The sequence below is a fragment of the Pseudophryne corroboree genome, chromosome 8, assembly GCF_028390025.1.
Source record: "Pseudophryne corroboree isolate aPseCor3 chromosome 8, aPseCor3.hap2, whole genome shotgun sequence".
NCBI lineage: Eukaryota > Metazoa > Chordata > Amphibia > Anura > Myobatrachidae > Pseudophryne > Pseudophryne corroboree.
The window spans coordinates 316,235,882-316,257,499 of record NC_086451.1 but is presented as its reverse complement, the minus strand read 5'-3'; the positions used below and the strand labels follow the sequence as shown (position 1 = coordinate 316,257,499).

The window sequence follows — 21,618 nt, the reverse complement described above, 5'->3', positions numbered from 1 at the left end:
ATACTGTGCCCGGACGAGCGTACACAATAAGGAAGGATTTTGAATCCCGGGTAAGACTCATACCAGCCACACCAATCACACCATATAACTTGTGATCTAAACCCAGTTAACAGCATGATAACAGAGGAGCCTCTAGAAAAGATGGCTCACTACAGCAATAACCCGATTTTTTGGTAACAATAACTATGTACCAGTTTTGCAGACAATCCGCACTTGGGATGGGCGCCCAGCATCCACTACGGACTACGAGAAATAGAATTATCGGTAAGTAAATTCTTATTTTCTCTGACATCTTAGTGGATGCTGGGGACTCCGTAAGGACTATGGGGATTATACCAAAGCTCCCAAACGGGCGGGAGAGTGCGGATGACTCTGCAGCACCAAATGAGAGAACTCCAGGTCCTCCTCAGCCAGGGTATCAAATTTGTAGAATTTTACAAACGTATTTGCTCCTGACCAAGTAGCTGCTCGGCAAAGTTGTAAATCCGAGACCCCTCGGGCAGCCGCCCAAGGTGAGCCCACCTTCCTTGTGGAATGGGCTTTTACAGATTTTGGCTGTGGCAGGCCTGCCACAGAATGTGCAAGCTGAATTGTACCACAAATCCAACGAGCAATAGTCTGCTTAGAAGCAGGAGCACCCAGCTTGTTGGGTGCATACAGAATAAACAACGAGTCAGATTTTCTGACTCCAGCCGTCCTGGAAACCTATATTTCCAGGGCCCTGACAACGTCTAGCAACTTGGAGTCCTCCAAGTCCCTAGTAGCCGCAGGCACCACAATAGGTTGATTCAGGTGAAAACGCTGAAAACCACCTTAGGGAGAAACTGAGGACAAGTCCTCAATTCTGCCCTGTCCGAATGGAAAATCAGATGAGGGCTTTTACAGGATAAAGCCGCCAATTCTGACACGCACCTGGCCCAGGCCAGGGCCAACAGCATGACCACTTTCCATGTGAGATATTTTAACTCCACATATTTAAGTGGTTCAAACCAATGTGACTTTTGGAACCCAAAAACTACATTTAGATCCCAAGGTGCCACTGGAGGCACAAAAGGAGGCTGTATATACAGTACCCCTTTCACAACGTCTGAACTTCAGGGACTGAAGCTAGTTCTTTTTGGAAGAAAATTGACAGGGCCGAAATTTGAACCTTAATGGACCCCCATTTCAGGCCCATAGACACTCCTGTTTGCAGGAAATGTAGGAATCGACCTAGTTGAAAATTCCTCCGTCGGGGCCTTACTGGCCTCGCACCACGCAACATATTTTTGCCAAATGCGGTGATAATGTTTTGCGGTTATATCTTTCCTGGCTTTGATCAGGATAGGAATGACTTCATCCGGAATGCCTTTCTCCTACAGGATCCGGCGTTCAACCGCCATGCCGTCAAACGCAGCCGCGGTAAGTCTTGGAACAGACAGGGTCCTTGCTGGAGCAGGTCCCTTCTTAGAGGTAGAGGCCACGGATCCTCCGTGAGCATCTCTTGAAGTTCCGGTTACCAAGTCCTTCTTGGCCAATCCGGAGCCACGAATATAGTGCTTACTCCTTTCCATCTTATAATTCTCAGTACCTTGGGTATGAGAGGCAGAGGAGGGAACACATACACTGACTGGTACACCCACTGTGTTACCAGAGCGTCTACAGCTATTGCCTGAGGGTCCCTTGACCTGGCGCAATACTTGTCGAGTTTTATAAACATGTGGAAGACTTCTGGGTGAAGTCCCCACTCTCCCGGGTGGGGGTCGTGTCTGCTGAGGAAGTCTGCTTCCCAGTTGTCCACTCCCGGAATGAATACTGCTGACAGTGCTATCACATGATTTTCCGCCCAGCGAAGAATCCTTGCAGCTTCTGCCTTGCCCTCCTGCTTCTTGTGTCACCCTGTCTGTTTACGTGGGTGACTGCCGTGATGTTGTCCGAATGGATCAACTCTGGGTGACCTTGAAGCAGAGGTCTTGCTGAGCTTAGAGCATTGTAAATGGCCCTTAGCTTCAGGATATTTATGTGAAGTGATGTCTCCAGGCTTGACCATAAGCTCTGGAAATTCCTTCCCTGTGTGACTGCTCCCCAGCCTCGCAGGCTGGCATCCGTGGTCACCAGGACCCAGTCCTGAATGTCGAATCTGCGGCCCTCTAGAAGATGAGCACTCCGCAACCACCACAGGAGAGACACCCTTGTGCTTGGTGACAGGGTTATCCGCTGATGCATCTGAAGATGCGACCCGGACCATTTGTCCAGCAGGTCCCACTGGAAAGTTCTTGCGTGGAATCTGCCGAATGGGATTGCTTCGTAGGAAGCCACCATTTTTCCCAGAACCCTTTCATTGATGTACTGAGACTTGGCTCGGTTATAGGAGGTTCCCGACTAGCTCGGATAACTCCCTGACTTTCTCCTCCGGGAGAAACACCTTTTTCTGGACTGTGTCCAGGATCATCCCTAGGAACAGAAGACGAGTCGTCGGAATCAGCTGCAATTTTGGAATTTTGAGAATCCAATCGTGCTGCCGCAACACTACCTGAGATAGTGCTACACCGACCTCCAACTGTTCCCTGGATCTTACCCTTATCAGGGAATCGTCCAAGTAAGGGATAACTAAAATTCCCTTCCTTCGAAAGAGTATCATCATTTCGGCCATTACCTTGGTAAAGACCCGGGGTGCCGTGGACAATCCATACGGCAGCGTCTGAAACTGATAGTGACAGTTCTGTACCACAAACCTGAGGTACCCTTGGTGAGAAGGGTAAATTGGGACATGAAGGTAAGCATCCTTGATGTCCCGAGACATCATGTAGTCCCCTTCTTCCAGGTTCGCAATCACTGCTCTGAGTGACTCAATCTTGAATTTGAACCTCCGTATGTAAGTGTTCAAGATTTTAGATTTAGAATCGGTCTCACCGAGCCGTCCGGCTTCGGTACCACAACAGTGTGGAATAATACCCCGTTCCCTGTTGCAGGAGGGGTACCTTGATTATCACCTGCTGGGAATACAGCTTGTGAATGGCTTCCAAAACTGCCTCCCTGTCAGAGGGAGACATGGGTAAAGCCGACTTTAGGAAACGGCGAGGGGGAGACGTCTCGAATTCCAATTTGTACCCCTGAGATATCACCTGAAGGATCCAGGGGTCTAATTGCGAGTGAGCCCACTGCGCGCTGAAATTCATTGAGACGGGCCCCCACCGTGCCTGATTCTGCTTGTAAAGCCCCAGCGTCATACTGAGGGCTTGGCAGAGGCGGGAGAGGGCTTCTGTTCCTGGGAACTGGCTGATTTCTGCAGCCTTTTTCCTCTCCCTCTGTCACGGGGCAGAAATGAGGAACCTTTTGCCCGCTTGCCCACGAAAGGACTGCGCCTGATAATACGGCGTCTTCTTATCTTCCAAATGCCGTTTGGAATCCGCATCACCTGACCACTGTCGTGTCCATAACCCTCTACTGGCAGAAATGGACAACGCACTTAGACTTGATGCCAGTCGGCAAATATTCCGCTGTGCATCACGCATATATAGAAATGCATCTTTTAAATGCTCTATAGGCAATAATATACTGTCCCTATCTAGGGTATCAATATTTTCAGTCAGGGAATCCGACCACGCCAACCCAGCACTGCACATCCAGGCTGAGGCGATTGCTGGTCACAGTATAACACCAGTATGTGTGTAAATACATTTTAGGATACCCTCCTGCTTTCTATCAGCAGGATCCTTAAGGGCGGCCATCTCAGGAGAGGGTAGAGCCCTTGTTCTTACAAGCGTGTGAGCGCTTTATCCACCCTAGGGGGTGTTTCCCAACGCACCCTAACCTCTGGCGGGAAAGGATATAATGCCAATAACATTTTAGAAATTATCAGTTGTTATCAGGGGAAACCCACGCATCATCACACACCTCATTTAATTTCTTAGATTCAGGAAAACTACAGGTAGTTTTTCCTCACCGAACATAATACCCCTTTTTTGGTGGTACTCGTATTATCAGAAATGTGTAAAACATTTTTCATTGCCTCAATCATGTAACGTGTGGCCCTACTGGAAGTCACATTTGTCTCTTCACCGTCGACACTGGAGTCAGTATCCGTGTCGGCGTCTATATCTGCCATCTGAGGTAACGGGCGCTTTAGAGCCCCTGACGGCCTATGAGACGTCTGGACAGGCACAAGCTGAGTAGCCGGCTGTCTCATGTCAACCACTGTCTTTTATACAGAGCTGACACTGTCACGTAATTCCTTCCAACAGTTCATCCACTCAGGTGTCGACCCCCTAGGGGGTGACATCACTATTACAGGCAATCTGCTCCGTCTCCACATCATTTTTCTCCTCAAACATGTCGACACCAACGTACCGACACACAGCACACACACAGGGAATGCTCTGATAGAGGACAGGACCCCACTAGCCCTTTGGGGAGACAGAGGGAGAGTTTGCCAGCACACACCAGAGCGCTATATATATACAGGGATAACCTTATATAAGTGTTTTTCCCCTTATAGCTGCTGTATTTTTAATACTGCGCGTAATTAGTGCCCCCCTCTCTTTTTTAACCCTTTCTGTAGTGTAGTGACTGCAGGGGAGAGCCAGGGAGCTTCCCTCCAACGGAGCTGTGAGGGAAAATGGCGCCAGTGTGCTGAGGAGATAGGCTCCGCCCCCTTCTCGGCGGCCTTATCTCCCGTTTTTCTGTGTATACTGGCAGGGGTTAAATTCATCCATATAGCCCAGGAGCTATATGTGATGCATTTTTTGCCATCCAAGGTGTTTTTATTGCGTCTCAGGGCGCCCCCCCCCCCCCAGCGCCCTGCACCCTCAGTGACCGGAGAGTGAAGTGTGCTGAGAGCAATGGCGCACAGCTGCAGTTCTGTGCGCTACCTTGTTGAAAACAGGACGTCTTCTGCCGCCGATTTTCCGGACCTCTTCTGTCTTCTGGCTCTGTAAGGGGGCCGGCGGCGCGGCTCTGGGACCTATCCATGGCTGGGCCTGTGATCGGTCCCTCTGGAGCTAATGTCCAGTAGCCTAAGAAGCCCAATCCACTCTGCACGCAGGTGAGTTCGCTTCTTCTCCCCTTAGTCCCTCGATGCAGTGAGCCTGTTACCAGCAGGTCTCACTGAATATAAAAAACCTAAAACTAAACTTTTCACTAAGCAGCTCAGGAGAGCCACCTAGTGTGCACCCTTCTCGTTCGGGCACAAAAATCTAACTGAGGCTTGGAGGAGGGTCATAGGGGGAGGAGCCAGTGCACACCAGGTAGTTCTAAAGCTTTACTTTTGTGCCCAGTCTCCTGCGGAGCCGCTATTCCCCATGGTCCTTACGGAGTCCCCAGCATCCACTAGGACGTCAGAGAAATATATATATATATATATATATATATATATATATATATATATATATATACACAGGTTGAGTATCCCATATCCAAATATTCCGAAATACGGAATATTCCGAAATACGGACTTTTTTGCATGAGAGTGAGATAGTGAAACCTTTGTTTTTTGATGGCTCAATGTACACAAACTTTGTTTAATACACAAAGTTATTAAAAATATTGTATTAAATGACCTTCAGGCTGTGTGTATAAGGTGTATATGAAACATAAATGAATTGTGTGAATGTACACACATTTTGTTTAATGCACAAAGTTATAAAAAAATATTGGCTAAAATGACATTCAGGCTGTGTGTATAAGGTGTATATGGAACATAAATGTATTCTGTGCTTAGATTTAGGTCCCATCACCATGATATCTCATTATGGTATCTAATTATTCCAAAATACGGAAAAATCCGATATCCAAAATATCTCTGGTCCCAAGCATTTTGGATAAGGGATACTCAACCTGTATATATATATATATATATATATATATATATATATATATAGAGAGAGAGAGAGAGAGAGAGAGCGAGAGATGGATAGATAGATAGATATAGATATGTACAGTAGATATGTATATGAAAAAATTCAATTCCTATATCCCCACAGTTATGCCCCTATCACCATATTATGCCCCACACAGTAATGCCCTGGAAACATACAGTTTTATGCCCCCACATTAATGCCCTTGTCATCAGTACCTGCTCGTTGTCATGGGTTCTGCTCGTTGTCAGGGGTTCTGCTCACTGTCAGTGGATTCCACCTCCCCCTCCCCCGCCCGCCACCACAGCAGACTGTTCCGCTGTTCCACAACTTCAAGTAAAAAAGATATTGAAAATGTCTCTCCCAAAATGGCTGCCTCCTCAGTGGAGACAGTTATTAAAGATACTAGAGCCTCCTCTGGTATATTTCATAACTGTCTCCCCTGACACGGTGGCCACCTGGAGAGGGATATTTTTAATAGAGTTGGCTGACTGGGACGGACGGCGGCAGGCGGGCAGTGGCATGAGCGGCCCGGGACCTCCCCTTCCTGTTAGAGAGGCCGGGCCCGGGACAGCTGTGCCTGCAGCATCCCCTTGATGATGGACCTGCAGGTGGGGCATACTATAACATGGGCAAAGAGCATTAGATTTGGTTGGGTTATATTGTTTCTGTGCAGGGTAAATACTGGCTGCTTTAGTTTTACACTGCAATTTAGATTTCAGTTTCAACACACCCCACCCAAATCTAACTCTCTCTGTACGTTATATTTGCCCCACCTGCAGTGCATATGGTTTTTCCTATTTTGTCACAGTCACGATAGTGATGGAGGTATAACCATTTTTGGTGTGGATGGGCAGGAGAGATTGAGAAAAAAACACTTTTCGCAGAACAAAAGTGGAAATTATGTTTAAATCCAACTCTACTTGAGCCCTATTGTAAATAAAATAAAATAATGATTTATTGTACAGATGTGTCCTATTACATCCTTGCTGCAGTCATGCTAAACAGCTAATGATGTGGAATGAATTGGTAACGATTAGCATCTTTTTTTTGTTGGAAAAATGTGTCTTAGATGCAATGTAATGCAAAAAGATGCACAAGCAGCTTCTGCTGATTAAAATGATGTGCAGCATGCCTTTATTCTGTGTGTGACTGCGGCTGTATCTGCATCCAAAATGTCAGGGGTTTCCAGGAAACACTGCAGCATAGCATTTTGTATGCAAATACAGTCGCATTCACACACAGATATATTTTGTATGCAAATACAGTTGCATTTACACACAGAATATATGCAAGCTGCATATCATTTTAATCAACAGAAACTGCTTGTGCATCCTATCGCATTACATACATTGCACATTTCACACGGCACTAACGCGTTATGTCTAATGAGACTTATAGCGCACAGAGCAAAGAGATAAGAGGACACATCTGTAACATTATATTCACCCAGCTTTTAAAAACAATATCATTGGTGTTACATTTGAAACTGTTCCTAAAGTAAATATTCATTTTGTAAACTGGATAAATAGGATGCACAGAATTAATTTTGCACTAATTTCTCATTTGAAAAAAAAACATATATGGACAAGAAATATACAGTAGCATTATATTTGTACTAGTTACCAGCCCATCAAAATGATTAAACAACATAACAGCATTGTCAGCGCTGGCAGTTGTGCGCGCATGAACGGAGCTACAATTGAATTGTTCCATCGGGTGCTACCTAGTGGTCGCTGGCGTGCATTAAATTCCCCACATAGAGATTAGGAGCAGTGTTAGCCTATTATTATATACTGTAGGATTAATGATAGCAAGATACCCAGACAGGGGACAACAGCAGAGGTATAATGATAGTTTGTGACAATAAACTCTTGTACAACATCCACTTTTAACATACTGTACATTATGTACATTAAATACCATCAAACATGTCACCTAAAAGTAAATTATTTGAGTTAGCAAAGTGAAATTGAAGTTATATTGACTTTTCATTGTACAGGGAGTTACTGTACCACAGTTCACACAATTCTAATACTGTAACTGTAAGAATAGATTATTTTAATCTTAAACAAGTCTGTAGTTTGAGGTAATAACTTTTTTTTATAATACTGCTACTAAATTGTTGTGTAATGTATGACCTACACTGAATTTTTAAATATAATTAAGCCCTATGGGAAAATATAAGCATTTCCACAGTGACCTTCAGATTAGACAGGAAATATACTCTGTCTTTGGGTGCCCTCTGGTGGTAATATTTATTATGTGCACTTTCTTTTAATATAGTTTACTCTTTTTTTTTTTTTAACTATAGCCATTTACTGGAGTTCTGTTAATATGTTGTAAAACAAATGCCAATAATGTCCAAACCTACAACATTTGTCTGTAATACACATGGGGAGAGATTTATCAAAGCTTGGAGAGATAAAGCGGAGAGAGATACTGTACCAACTAATCAGCTCCTGTCATTATACAGGCTGTGTTTGAAAAATTAGAGTTAGGAGCTGATTGTTTGGTACTTTATCTCTATCCACTTTACAGTATCTCTCTCCAAACTTTGAAAAATATCCGCCATGGTGCTACAGAACAGTATATCTGCACAGGATCAGCTAGAATTAAGAGCAATGAAAAATAATTTAGAAACAGAAAAGGGAAAAGTATATTTTGTTAATCTCCAAATTATACTAATGTAACTCTTTTATTTCCTTTACTCATGATCCTAGATAAACATATAAAACAATAGAGAAGGGTTTTAAAATCAATAATTATTATTGCAGGGGGTCAAATGCTTCCAACCTCCAAAGCTTGTAATAGGCCCTACACACTGGGCGATATCAGTCAAAGATATGAACAATCTCATTCATTAATGAACGAGATACCGTTCATATCTTTGAGTGTGGAGGCACCAGCGGTGAACGATGCATGGCCCCGCGCTCGTTCATCGCTGGTGCCCCGTCGGCTGTGCATGCAGGCCAATATGGACGATCTTGTCCATATTTGCCTGCACTTCTATGGAGCCGGGTAACGCGTCACTGCCCCCCCCGCCGCCGGGTCGCCCGTATCCGCCGTCTGGCAGCTCGGCGGCGGATCGTTAAATGTGTAGGGCCTTTAAGTCATACTTACCAATTTTTAAAAACTAGTTTCAGGGAGATTATAGTCAGTAGTAGAAGGCGCTGCATGTCGCTGGGGGAGAGGGGCGTCTCATGCTCCGCTCAAAGGTCACGTCTAGCTCCCCCTAGATGTATCTATTGCCACTCAAGGGAGTGTCCAGTAGTGGCAGATGAAAACTGTAGTAGTAAGGAAACTGTAGTACTGTACTTGTGGCTTGTACATGATAGATAAAGCCCCAAAAGCCGCATCGCACACAAACACCTTACACACTACAAATGCTTTTTTTGGTCACACAGGAGAATTCAACATATAGTATATCCCACTTCCTAAAGCATTATTTTTTAATGCATCTTTTACCAATTAAATACAATTAACAGTTTTAAATTCCAAATTAACCTTTTATGACCCAATGTACTTGGAGAACCACAAGTACCAGTATTAGGGGCATTGAAGAGCCCACTGCTGTCAATAGTGCCCCTGTAATAGAAATATTACACAAGCAGTGCTGTATGCACATACAGCGCAAGCTCCTTCAAGTGGCGGAACTGACATGAGTTCTGTTACTTGCAGAACCGGCAGTCAATTAGTGGCCGCTACCATAGTAACAGCCCACTGATTAACTGCGAGTGGTCTATAAGAGTTTGCATCACACCCAGAGCAGGGGCCGCAGGGCAGAACTTTTACAAGAGAATTACAAGTCCCAGCAATCCTCCCCCGCATGCTGGTACTTGGAGAACCCGCTGATGTCAATAGTGTCCGTGTAATAGAAATATTACACGAGCTGTGTTGTGTGCACATACTGTACATACAGCACGGCTCCTTCAAGAGGCGGAACCCACGTGAGTTCTGTCACTTGCAGGACTTGCAGCTGCTACCATGGTAACAGTCCACTTATTTAGGGTGACCATAATATCCCTTTAATCTGGGACACCTATGATTTACACAGGTTCTGTGGCTGGTTAAACTCTAGCCTGAATTTCACCTGGTTTTAGCCAGCCACAGAACCTGTGTAAATCATAGGTGTCCCAGATGAAAGGGATGTTATGGTCACCCTAACTTATTGGCTGTGAGTGGCCTACCTGAGTTTACATCACACTCTGAGCAGGGGCCGCAGGACTGGCTATGGCTAGAATGATGATGAAAGGTGGCTGAATAATACTTTTCCTGACAAAACTAACAAATATGGCTTTGAAATAGATAATAGCAAATATAGGTCAAATAGTACACTACCTGACTGTGGTAGTAATACTTTACAGCATAGTACAAATGAGTGCTTAGTGAGTACTAGATGGATTAGTCTGTGAACACACTCTTACATGTGTATCAGAAGTAGCAGCTGAATAATTTGGTCAGTAGCAGCTCAGGACACAGGTGGTGCATGCAGGAGGTTTGGAAGCAGACTGGGACAAGCAAAAGGTATAGCTGTAGGGTGCAGACAGCATATTGTGTTGGTGGAAGCACTGATTACAGCAGAAACAGATGGTAACTTCCAGCTGCAGAGTAGGGAGCACTGAATTAGGCTGAATTCACAGAATATGAGCACTCAGGTAGATAATGCAGGTAACTGTTTCAGGGTCTGGAGCTCAGGAAGTGGTAACTGTTTCTGCCACAGTGGACCAGGAGTCCTAGGAGACTTAAGGTGTGTACACATGGTGAGATTTGGGCTAACCCCGATTCTCACTATGCGACAGGGACTAAGTCGGTATCGCAAGCACATAATGAGTGTGCTTGCGATACTGACTGTGGTGGTCATTCAGAGTTGTTCGCTAGCTGCTTTCGGTCGCTGTGCAGCGATCATGAAAAAAAACAGCACTTCTGCGCATGCGGCGCAATGCGTACGTGCAGCGTACTATTACAACGAACGATGTAGTTTCACACAAGGTCTAGCAAAGCTTTTCAGTCGCACTGCTGGCCGCAGAGTGATTGACGTGAAGTGGGCATTTCTGGGTGTCAACTGACCGTTTTCAGGGAGTGTTCGGAAAAATGCAGGCATGCCAGGAAAAACGCAGGCGTGGCTGGCCGAACACAGGGCGTGTTCGTGACGTCAAAACAGGAACTGAACAGTCTGAAGTGATCGCAAGCGCTAACTAGTAGGTCTGAAGCTGCACAATTTTTTTGTAACCGCTCTGCGATCTTTTTGGTCGCTCTTCTGCTAAGCTCAAATACACTCCCCAGAGAGCGGCGGCTTAGCGTTTGCACGGCTGCTAAAAACTGCGAGCGAGTGATCAACTCGGAATGACCACCCATGTGCGATATTAGCTGTCAATTTTGACTATCTTTTCTCCGAGATATTCAAAATTGACTTGCCTGCACAGTCTATCTATGCTTGCGATGCCGACCGCGCATCGGCATCGCATCGGGATCGGAAGGTGACTTTCACCTTGCGATCTGCACTATATAGTCAAAATCGTAAGAAAATATCTGTAATACTGTAATGGTGTATACACCATTACAGTATTTTCTGTCAAGGTACAGGTGGCAAAGAATAGTTTAAATCGGGTGTTTTCCATGTGGATTAGATGTGTGAGTCATGAGCAGCGTAGGGATGCTGTGTATGGCTGGGATTGCTCAGCTGACCTTAGGTAAGATGTTGGTGCATTTGCCACACCACACTACAGTTATATGTATAGATGTGTCCACATACATCTAGCCTCCTGGTATGCTAAACAGCCATGATACAGTATGTCGTGGCATGACTTGGTAGCGCAGAGCAATCTTTTCATGCAATGTTTTACATTAACATGTATATTATCCGCATCGTTATATGAATAGGATGCGCAAGCACCTTTTGCTGATTAAAATTATATGCGACATGCCTACTGTATATTTTGTGTGTGACCATGGCTGTACCTGCATACGAAATGGTATGCTACAGAGTTTTCCTAGAAACGTACAACTTTGTATGCAGATACAGCCACGGCCACACACATAATATAGGCATGCCGCATATCATTTAAATTAGCATGAGCTGCGTGTGCATCATATTCACATAGCAATATGAATAACATGCATTTTCATAAAAAAAAAAAAGATGCCCGACAGTAACAGAGTTACACAGGACCTATCAGTTTACTTATACCAGGCATCTCCTACTGTGTGGTGTATCGAGGCAAGATGTATGATGACACATCTGTATGTAAGTGTAACTCAATAACTTATTAATAGTTTTTCTTTTACATTGAAATATCGAGGTGGACATTCTCATATCTGGATCAATGGATTTCCATATCATACACATACCATGGTCATAAAATACAGACACCAAAGAATGTATTTACAAAGTGAGTGTTTTCAGAAGTGGAGATGTTGCTAATAGCAACCAATCAGACTCTATTTATCATTTATCTAGCACCTTCTAGAAGATTTCTATGGACACTATGCATTAATGTATGGTGACCTCCTCTGGTCATCAAAATATTGGAACTGTCACTCCACAGCCCGACATGTGCCATAGCCACAGTCAGTGACACGTACTTGGTCCCCCGCTGTTCTACTGTTCAGAGGTCCACTTGAATAGCCATTGGCAGGACCAAGGTCCCCAGGAGGTAAGTTTGCTGCAGCTGGCGGGGAGAGGGGTGCTGTGTGGGGAAGGTAGAGGGGTGAATGGATATGTGCTGAGATGGGTGCTGTGCTGTGAGAGGACAGGGGTGCTGCACTGTGAGAATGAAGGGTTGCTGTGCTGTGAGGGGTACTGTGCTGTGAGAGGACAGGGGTGCTGCACTGTGAGAATGAAGGGTTGCTGTGCTGTGAGGGGTGCTGTGCTGTGAGAGGACAGGGGTGCTGCACTGTGAGAATGAAGGGTTGCTGTGCTGTGAGGTGAGCACTGAATGCAGCAGAATGTGGTGCTGTGAGGGTGGCAGTAAGTGGTGCTGTGAGGCTGGTCAGTGAGCTCTGTGAGGTGGGCAGTAACTGGATTAGTATGTGTGCTGTGAGGGCTCCATGTGCTGGGGGGAATGAGTGAGCTGAGTTGGAGGTCCGCTAATAGGCGCCAAAATCTATATACGCTTAACAAGAACATAAGGCTTGGGGTGGCCTTGCTTAACAGTGAAAAAATATTACCTTAAAGACAATTACTGTATGTGACTCATTTTACTGAGTAAGATAAGTACTATATATCCCTATTTATGACAGGTAATGTAAGCATTTGGTAATGTGACATCTAGAAAATGTTCTACTATTCAGTCTATTACAATTTAAACTGAGTGGCACTATTTTACTGCAGTCTGTTTTTCCATGATTCATTTTCATATTCTCGGGAAAGCAAGAGAATGCCGCTTTTCTATCATCTTATTGCTCACAGTGGTACAGTGTAAAGAAACACATGACTCCCTGCAGAACAATGCATGTGTATATGAACTATCATCGACAAATGATAAACCTTAAATAAAAATGCCAAGTAACTTACATGTTGACTATTCAGATTGTGCAGTATATGCTTTAAGGATTGTTTCTATATAAGTTACCAAAACTTTTATTGAAGTTTATTATTTCCATTCCATACTTACATATGTTTCTCCCATTGATGAATTGAATGGATGAAGTATTGGTTAGATGTTTGATCAACTGTGAATACATAAAAATTGATCCATTTAAAAAAAGGAAAATCAGGGTTGTCCATAAGAATTATTGTCCAGCTGACAAATTGTGATCCTGCACCCCTCCTCTCCTTAAATAGGTGGTCTTTATAAGAATATAATCAGCCAGTGGAGTAGGTGTATAAAAACATAAGTCCTAGAGTTTTACACCCAGAGTAATATAAATCATCCACCCTGGCGCCAATCCTATTAATGCAAATACAAACAGTCTCAATTGTTGGCGTCTACACCAACAAACACCCAAGATGACACTCCAGGAGTTAGAAAACTGTGGAGAGCCATGTCTTCAGGATCTGCGGAGAGCAGCCCAGAAACATTGGTAAATGATGATAAATCCCAGAACTAAACAGTCCCAAGTGCTGAAAAGATAATGAAAATATGTACCAATTATAAAGTCACCAGTAAATGAGCTTTTATTTTAATTATAGCAGTTTGTCTTTATTATCATTTGGTTTTGAGTCTGTAAACAGATCTATAAAGTGATAGAAGCTTTCAGTTCAGAACAACCTGTATGTGTCATATTAGACTAAATTGGTGCAGCAGCTAGACTGGCAATCTGGCATGGGTAAGCTGGTATGATTCATATTCTGAAATGTAAATGAAATAGGTTTGTGCCAAATGTAAACATTGTACATAGTAGCAGCTCACCATCTCATAGTCTGGCAGGGCACAATTGCACTTTGCAATCAAGCACATTCCCTACAAAGGAGGACAACGAAGAGTTGAGTGGCACATAACACCTGTAAGCTGCATAGTCATCTCTGTGGGACTGGCCCAACATAAAACCGGAATTATGTTAAAAAAAAACAGGCACCAAAAGGTTGGGGATACATGGGGCGGGATGTACTAAGCGGAAAATGTGTCAAACTCCCTGTTTACCGCATTTTTCTGATGTACTGACCCCCGGCCGGCAGGACAGCGCCGCGGCGGGGTACGCCAGCTTTAGCTGGCGATAGTCCATAGAAGCCTATGGGCTTCTCTCCGTGGCGCTGTGTGAGGGATCCGATCGGATCCCTCCCAGCATGCCCTGCGGCCGCCCCCGTCACCCCGCGCATGCGCAGACTGACTCCTGGGGCCGAATCCCGGAAGTCAGGCTGCCGCTGCGCATCGCGGAGGACAGCTCTTATCGGAAGAGCTGTCCTCCGCAATGCTGATCGCATATGTTAGTACATATGCGATCAGCATCGTGGTGAGGGCGGCGATGGGCGGCGATGTACATTAGTACATCCCGCCATGGTGAGCATCCCACCTGCTGGGCACCTGACATGTGCCACCGTATACCCAGCTTTGCATATAATAGCTAAAACTAAATAGGATTTTCTTTTTATTCTGTTGCTCTACATATTGTACTTAAACTTTAAAGGGCATATTTATTTAACAATTTTGCAAAAACTCTTCCATTTTCAGAGGATTTACACCTTAATTAATATATTAAAAGACTGGCTATGATTTTTGATCACAAAAGCAGTTCCCATAGGTTATTGTGGCCCCAATAGCCAAGACATTTTTTTGGAGGAGGATCTAAATGATGCCTGTCTGGTAACTAATGCTTACATCTTCTGTGGCAGTCTGACGCACATGTAATGCCCAGGTACTCAGGTGTGCTTGCTATTGTGGCTGGTGATTTCTTCATAAGAGTCTACCAGCGCAGGTATGCCATGACAGAGATTCAAGTGTTGGTGTAACTCCCCTTTTTGCAGACACAATGATAACCAGTTGTAAAGGTACAACACTATTTTATTTGTCTAAGGAGATAAATTGATACAAGTACACCTTTCTTTAGAATCAAATTCCAAGGAAGACACGGTGTTACAATTTGAAACATTATCAGTCACTTTAGTAATCACAATTTAATTAATGAATTGTATAACACAGTCTATGTAAATAAATGAGCTTTAAATTAAAATCAGTTCAACAAATGCAGGCCGTTGTAGTATTTGTAGTGCGCCAGTTTTAGTTAATAAGTCAATGCACTAAATAAGCTTTTAAATTAGTAACAGTTCAACACATACAGGCAGTTATAGTACTTGTAGTGCACCAGTTTAAGTTAAGACAGTTCACACAAGGGGAGCCTACTCCCTAAATAACTAGTGACTGAGGCAGGGCAAAATAGGAGGGGAGCCTGCCTCCTTTTATAACTTAAAAACAATGGGGACACGAGAAAACAAAGTGGGGCCTATCCCTATTTTGCTATTGGGTCTATACATGAAGCAGTGAAAAGTGTGGAGTAGTGAGCCAGTGGAGAAGTTGCCCATGGCAACCAATCAGCAGCTAAGTATAACTTTATAGAATGCACTTTAGAAATGATACCTTAACACTGATTGGTTTCCATGGGCCACTTCTCCACTGGATCACTTCTCCACACTTTTCACTGCTTCATGAATAGACCCTATATCTGCACAAACAGAGAATATACCTCACGACACCTTCTGGACTGTTAGTCACTGGATCCTTTGGCCTTAGTAACAGACCACCCAGCTCTGCTTCTGCCCTGCGACCTGGGGTCCAATGATCTGACTGGGATTTTGCCGGGTCAGGGCTGTTGCTGGCCTTGGGTGAAACACCACTCTTCCAGTGACGCCAAAACTCCCTGAAGGAGCTGACAGGGTCAACAAAAGCTCAGCCCTAACCAGCTATAGGGTACTATAGCTTTATAATAAAAATAAATAAATGGGGGTACCCTTTCTATACTATACAGGGTACTACACACATTTAAGGGGATATTCAATTAAACCCTGTAGCTAATTTCTGGCTTAAATCCCCACGGCGCTGGTAAAGGCAATTCAATTAGCTTTTTTCCCACACCGAAAATCTGGGATTCAGGTTTCCACATAAACTGCAAAATTAATGAGTTTACCCCCTTGCGCAAACCCTCGATTTTGCCTTTTGTTTGTGGACTTAACCTCACAGCTCATGAAGCTGCGAAGTTCAATCCACCATCAGGCATTCATGCATGGTGTAATCACTGCTGATTGAAATATTCCAGTGTAACAAATAGCTGTGAGGTAAACCCTGCAGCTAATTGAATATCCCTTTTAGAAAGCCAACCTGAACATAGAAGTAAAGTAATAGCATAAACTATGAACTTGTTTTTTCTCATCTCAACTCATGTCCATGCAAGAAAGTATTGATTCTTTTCCCTGATAAAAAAATTATTATTATCACAACATGTGGTGATAAGAAAATATACTTACAGCATTAGGGCAAAAATGCAGGTTATAATAAACGGGACCCAAAGTATCCTAATCTGAAGCACAAGGCTTAACTGTGTTTAAAACAGTATAAAAATTCTAGGCCATTGGGGCAGATATATTAACCTGGAGAAGGCATAAGGAAGTGATAAACCAGTGATAAATGCAAGGTGATAAACACACCAGCCAATCAGCTCCGATATGTAAATTAACAGTTAGGAGCTGATTAGCTGGTGCATTACCACCTTGCACTTAACACTGCTTTATCACTAGTTTATTACTTCCTTATGCCTTCTACAGGTTAATACATCTACCCCACAGTCTTTTGTCATGGAGAGTACAAAGCAGAACTTTTAAAGACCTACAAATAATTATATTTTCACATTTAAATCATAAGCATCATCTGGATTCTCCTCAAGTTAAGTACACGTTAAAAACAGCATAACTAAATGGTTTACCTATACCAGATGGGGAGGCAAATATAATAAGAAATAGTTACAAATCATTGTTTCATAAATTGTGGGTGTGAAAATATATGGGTGGAGCTTTGTATTTTAGTAGTCGGAATCTGCCTTTCTAGGTAAAGTGACAAAAAATAAACTATTATACAGGAATTTTTTGCACTCTGGCTCCATCTAACCTTTGGAGAAGTTCAGTCAAATGTATTCTGTTATTTACAGCAATTCACTACTATGGCAACCAAAGAATGCATCACTTGCCCTTTTAGCTTTGTAGCAATTCATTTAATTGTTATAGAGCCAAGAGGAAGAGCTAGATTTACTCCTGTACACTGATTAAAACACACTGTGCAAATTGATCCATTTTTGAAGCAGCTGTTTCTGTAGCCCTTTGTACTTAAAATATTGGATGAAAAACATCATTCAATTCTCAGTGGCATTTGACACACTAAATGTTGATTGGGATTCAAAATGGATTTCCTAAAGTGAGTTCATACATATCTGTTCAACCCTGAGAAGAAACATAAAAACAGCATTCACACACTTCTAAGTTAAATGAGTGCATGCTGGCTGAAATAAGAGATATACTCCCTTTCCTATGTACATGACAGCCCTGACGGCTTTGCAAATGAATTGTAGTAATTTGTGGGGCAGTTATTAGGTTCTATTAAGCACTTTGTCATTGCAGGCATCTGTAAAGTGAAGGTCTTCAATGTCCTTTCTGTTTGGACGTATGCCCAGTTGTGCAGTTTAAGAAAAATGTAGACTTAATCCTATAATATTGTTTGCCTGACGGAAAAGTCAAACTTTTTGCCCCTGGCAGTAGACAGAGTTGTCTTTGGGAAAAGGATAATTAAATAGATTGATCACTTGCTGAGTCCTGACACAGCAGATTATGTTTCTCAACAAAATGTGCTGCCATCTTCGTAAGTGTTTGATACTTCCTTATCCTCTGTGGCTTTTAGAGCATATTTGTGTTCTATCTGTCTATCTATCTGTAAATAAGCATTTATTTTCCATTTATACTCAATTTCAGATTTTTAATTCACCTATGCATTATGAGAAAGTTAAGTAACACCTATTTAAACTTTTCATTATTCAATATTACATGTTTGCAGTTGAATATATTTTCTAGAGACACTTTACCATTATATACTATGTAAGGTGCAGCTTAGCTGTATCCTAATAATGATTAAGTCTGTAGTGTAAGAACAGCTCTACTGTGTGGTCCCCAATATTTCTTCAATCATAGTCAGGGCCGAAACTAGGATTTCTGTCACCCGGGGCAAGGCAGTAATTTGGCGCCCCCCACCCCTTTTCCCTCCCAACTAAAATAAAATTATATATATATATATATATATAGCATGTATAGTCCTGCACTCACATCAAGAAAAGAACAACGATGGGGTGCTCCTAGTGGGAATCTCCATAAAACGGTAGACCCACAATATTTAGACAAGAGTCCAGCAGTGTGGAGGTGCACTCATCCAATCAAAATGATTTCCAGAAACTTCACTTTTTCACAATAACTTTATTTCAGTCGAGATTCGGCTTGTTAAGTCGATGTTTCGATCCTCAATTTAGGATCTTTATCAAGACAAGCTTCCAATTATACACAATATTTTGAAAGCACATATATTGATTACTATAAAAAAAACAAAAGATGAATAAAATAAGAAAATCCCAGGGTGCCATAGGTGCCACAAAAGGAGGTTGTATGTGGAGTACACCCTGCAGGAAGGTCTGAACTTCTGGCAACACTGCCAATTTTTTTCTGGAAGAAAATGGAGAGAGATGAAATCTGGACCTTAGTGGAACCCAGTTGTAAGCCCTTATCCACACCAGCCTGCAGGAAACGTAAGAAACGTCCCCAGTAGAACTCCGCAGGCGGATAAGTGCATTCCTCGCACCAAGAGACATATCTCCTCCAGCAATGATGATAGTGTTTTGATGTCACAGGTTTACTGGCCTGAACCATGGTAGCAATAACCTTTTTGGAAAGGCCCTTGTGAGCTAGGATGTTCCGCTCAACCTCCATGCCATCAAACGAAGTTGCCGTAAGTCTAGGTAGACGAACGGTCCTTGTTGGAGATCACTTCTGAGAGGTAGAGGTCAAGGGTCTTCGATGGACATGTCCAGAAGATCCGCGTACCACACCCTCTGAGGCCAATCCGGGGCAATCAGAAATGCCTGTACTCCCTGATGTTTGAGAGCAATGGAATCGGAGGAAACAGGTAGACCAGCCGGTAAGGCCAAGGCGACATCAGTGCATCTAATGCCCTTGCCTGAGGGTCCCTGGTTCATGAGCAATACCAATGAAGCTTCTTGTTGAGACAAGAAGCCATCATGTCTCTCTGTGGGCAGCCCCACCGGTGGACGATCTGTTGGAACACCTGCTGGTGGAGACCCCACTCCCTGGGTAGAGATCGTGACTACTCAGTGTCAAAGTCAGAAAAATATCACGCTGCACGTTGCCATATAGTCACCTCATGTGCGTGCCTGCTGCACGTGCACATTCTCTCCCGTGTGTGCGGATACTCGCAGCCGCGTGATGGCGCCTCGGCCATGCGCTCGAGCGCGTGGTATGTGCATTTACGGTAGAGTTTGTGTGCGTCTAGCGGGCGACTCAATCGTTAAATAATAAAACCATATAGTATGTTTTATAGATAATGTTCCCCTTAGTAATAACTGTAAGTTTGTTTAATGTGACTTGTTCACGGACTTGGGAATCCCTCTTTGTATGGTACGAAGGGTCAGACAGGGTTTGAACAGCTGTGTCTGGTACCTAACTAAAGAACATTTTAATAGCTACAATCCGGTGCTGGTTAGGTAAAGATTAAACGCTCCTGCGTATAGTTATGGCCATTAGTAGATTCTGGACATTTCATATATTTGCGATTCATTATCCATGCGGCGGGAATCCGGAGATTCCCTCCCACCTGAGCTGTTTGAAATAGTCACAGCCCACCTGTTCAAACTAACCTATGACCTTTTGTTATGATGTGAGGAGACATTCCTGTGTCCAATGAACAATGAGATTATAGGTCCCTTTGTAGTGTACTGTACTCAGTGTATATAAGATCAGCCAGCCTGGGCAGCTCCCCCACTCTCCACAAACGGTTTTCATATTGACTAACTCGGAGCTGGTACCAGGCTGCGCTGCGATCATTCCCAGTGTGTGTAAGTAATTCTCTGTGATTATCTCGCTCTTTGTTTGTATTGGCCACATTCTCTCTCTCTCTCTGTTTAGTATAAGATTGTAACGTTATTGTATATTTCTGTCTAGATATTCTGTTAGAATTATATGTTAGCTTGTAGTGTATGACTTGTAAACTGTTTTACCCCTTTTCGATATAACTAAAAGTTTGTTAGTAAAGGTGTTGGATCCTTAGCACGGTATCGTGTGTTCATTATATTGCAGAGGGTAATAGGAGCGTCTCAATCACTCAAACAGCTTTAGTATTAACAAGGTTAAGCAGCGTTATATCGCTACAGTGTTTCAGTACAAGGTTTACAGTATAAGAGTATCCTTTCAGTGTGTTACATTCAAGGTTTACTGATTATCATCTTGTGAGCGTCTGCGCCGCTCGTGATCTCCTCGTGGTCTTGAGCGTCTGCTACGCTGGTAGCGTAGCATTACGGTAGTCGCTCGCCTATAGCGTGCTCGACACCACGCATTAAGCCGTGAGCGAGCGTGCCGCATGTGCGTCTCGATCACGGCCGAGCGTATGCTACGCTAAGTGCGTACCCTTACGGTACCCCATACGCCAATTGCGTACTGTGTCTCTTACCCATTATTGTGAAGGTTATAAGGTAATCAAAATCAGCATTATCAATTGGCGACTCGTCCGTCCTCCACATATCCGCACTAGCGAAAACAAACGTTATCTGTCAGCAAGGGCGGGAAGGCAGTATCCCTTCGTATTGGGATACAGTAGTGCTGGCTAGATAAGCGTCTGTTTCGCTAGGTTGAAGGAGTGCTGGTGGGATCCGGAACCGGAGGTAAGAACAATACGCTATTGTCTTTTTAAAACTGTTTATTTCTGTTTTGCATACACACGCACGCACGCACACAACTGTATCTCTTTTCATTTGTGCATTTTTACATATCACCTTCCTGTTTGCCATTTCACAATTGATAACGTGCTGAGAAAGATTTGTTGCTATTGGTAGTTAAAAGTAATATTAATACGCAAGGAAGTAATTTGTAAAACACGCACACGGCTTGCCTAAAATACAAGGAAGTTCTGTGTGGTGTTCAGTAGATGATTACAGTTAAAGGTCATTTACATTGATAAACGTGTTAGTTGTGTTACTGTGGACATACCTGGCTTACGTACACGTGTCTCTAACAAGGGGCAGAACGAGTGTACGCGACGCAAGGGTCGACGCACGGAGCGTATATTACGCAACGGAGTGTCTGGGTACG

At 43.5% G+C, this 21,618-nt stretch overlaps 1 long non-coding RNA gene across 2 annotated transcripts in view; it reads right to left on the bottom strand.

Annotated features, from left to right (window-relative positions):
* LOC134947748 (uncharacterized) overlaps window positions 1-21,618 on the bottom strand; it is a 42,929-nt gene that overhangs the window by 1,808 nt on the left and 19,503 nt on the right. Inside the window, exons 1-2 of one of the 2 annotated variants that reach the window (XR_010182744.1) lie at window positions 16,735-16,844; window positions 13,451-13,508 (exon numbers count right to left, since the gene is read on the bottom strand). This is a non-coding gene — a long non-coding RNA (uncharacterized LOC134947748). Of the gene's footprint in view, window positions 1-13,450; window positions 13,509-16,734; window positions 16,845-21,618 lie in introns of those variants that run through there. The other variant, XR_010182743.1, reaches the window with a different exon arrangement.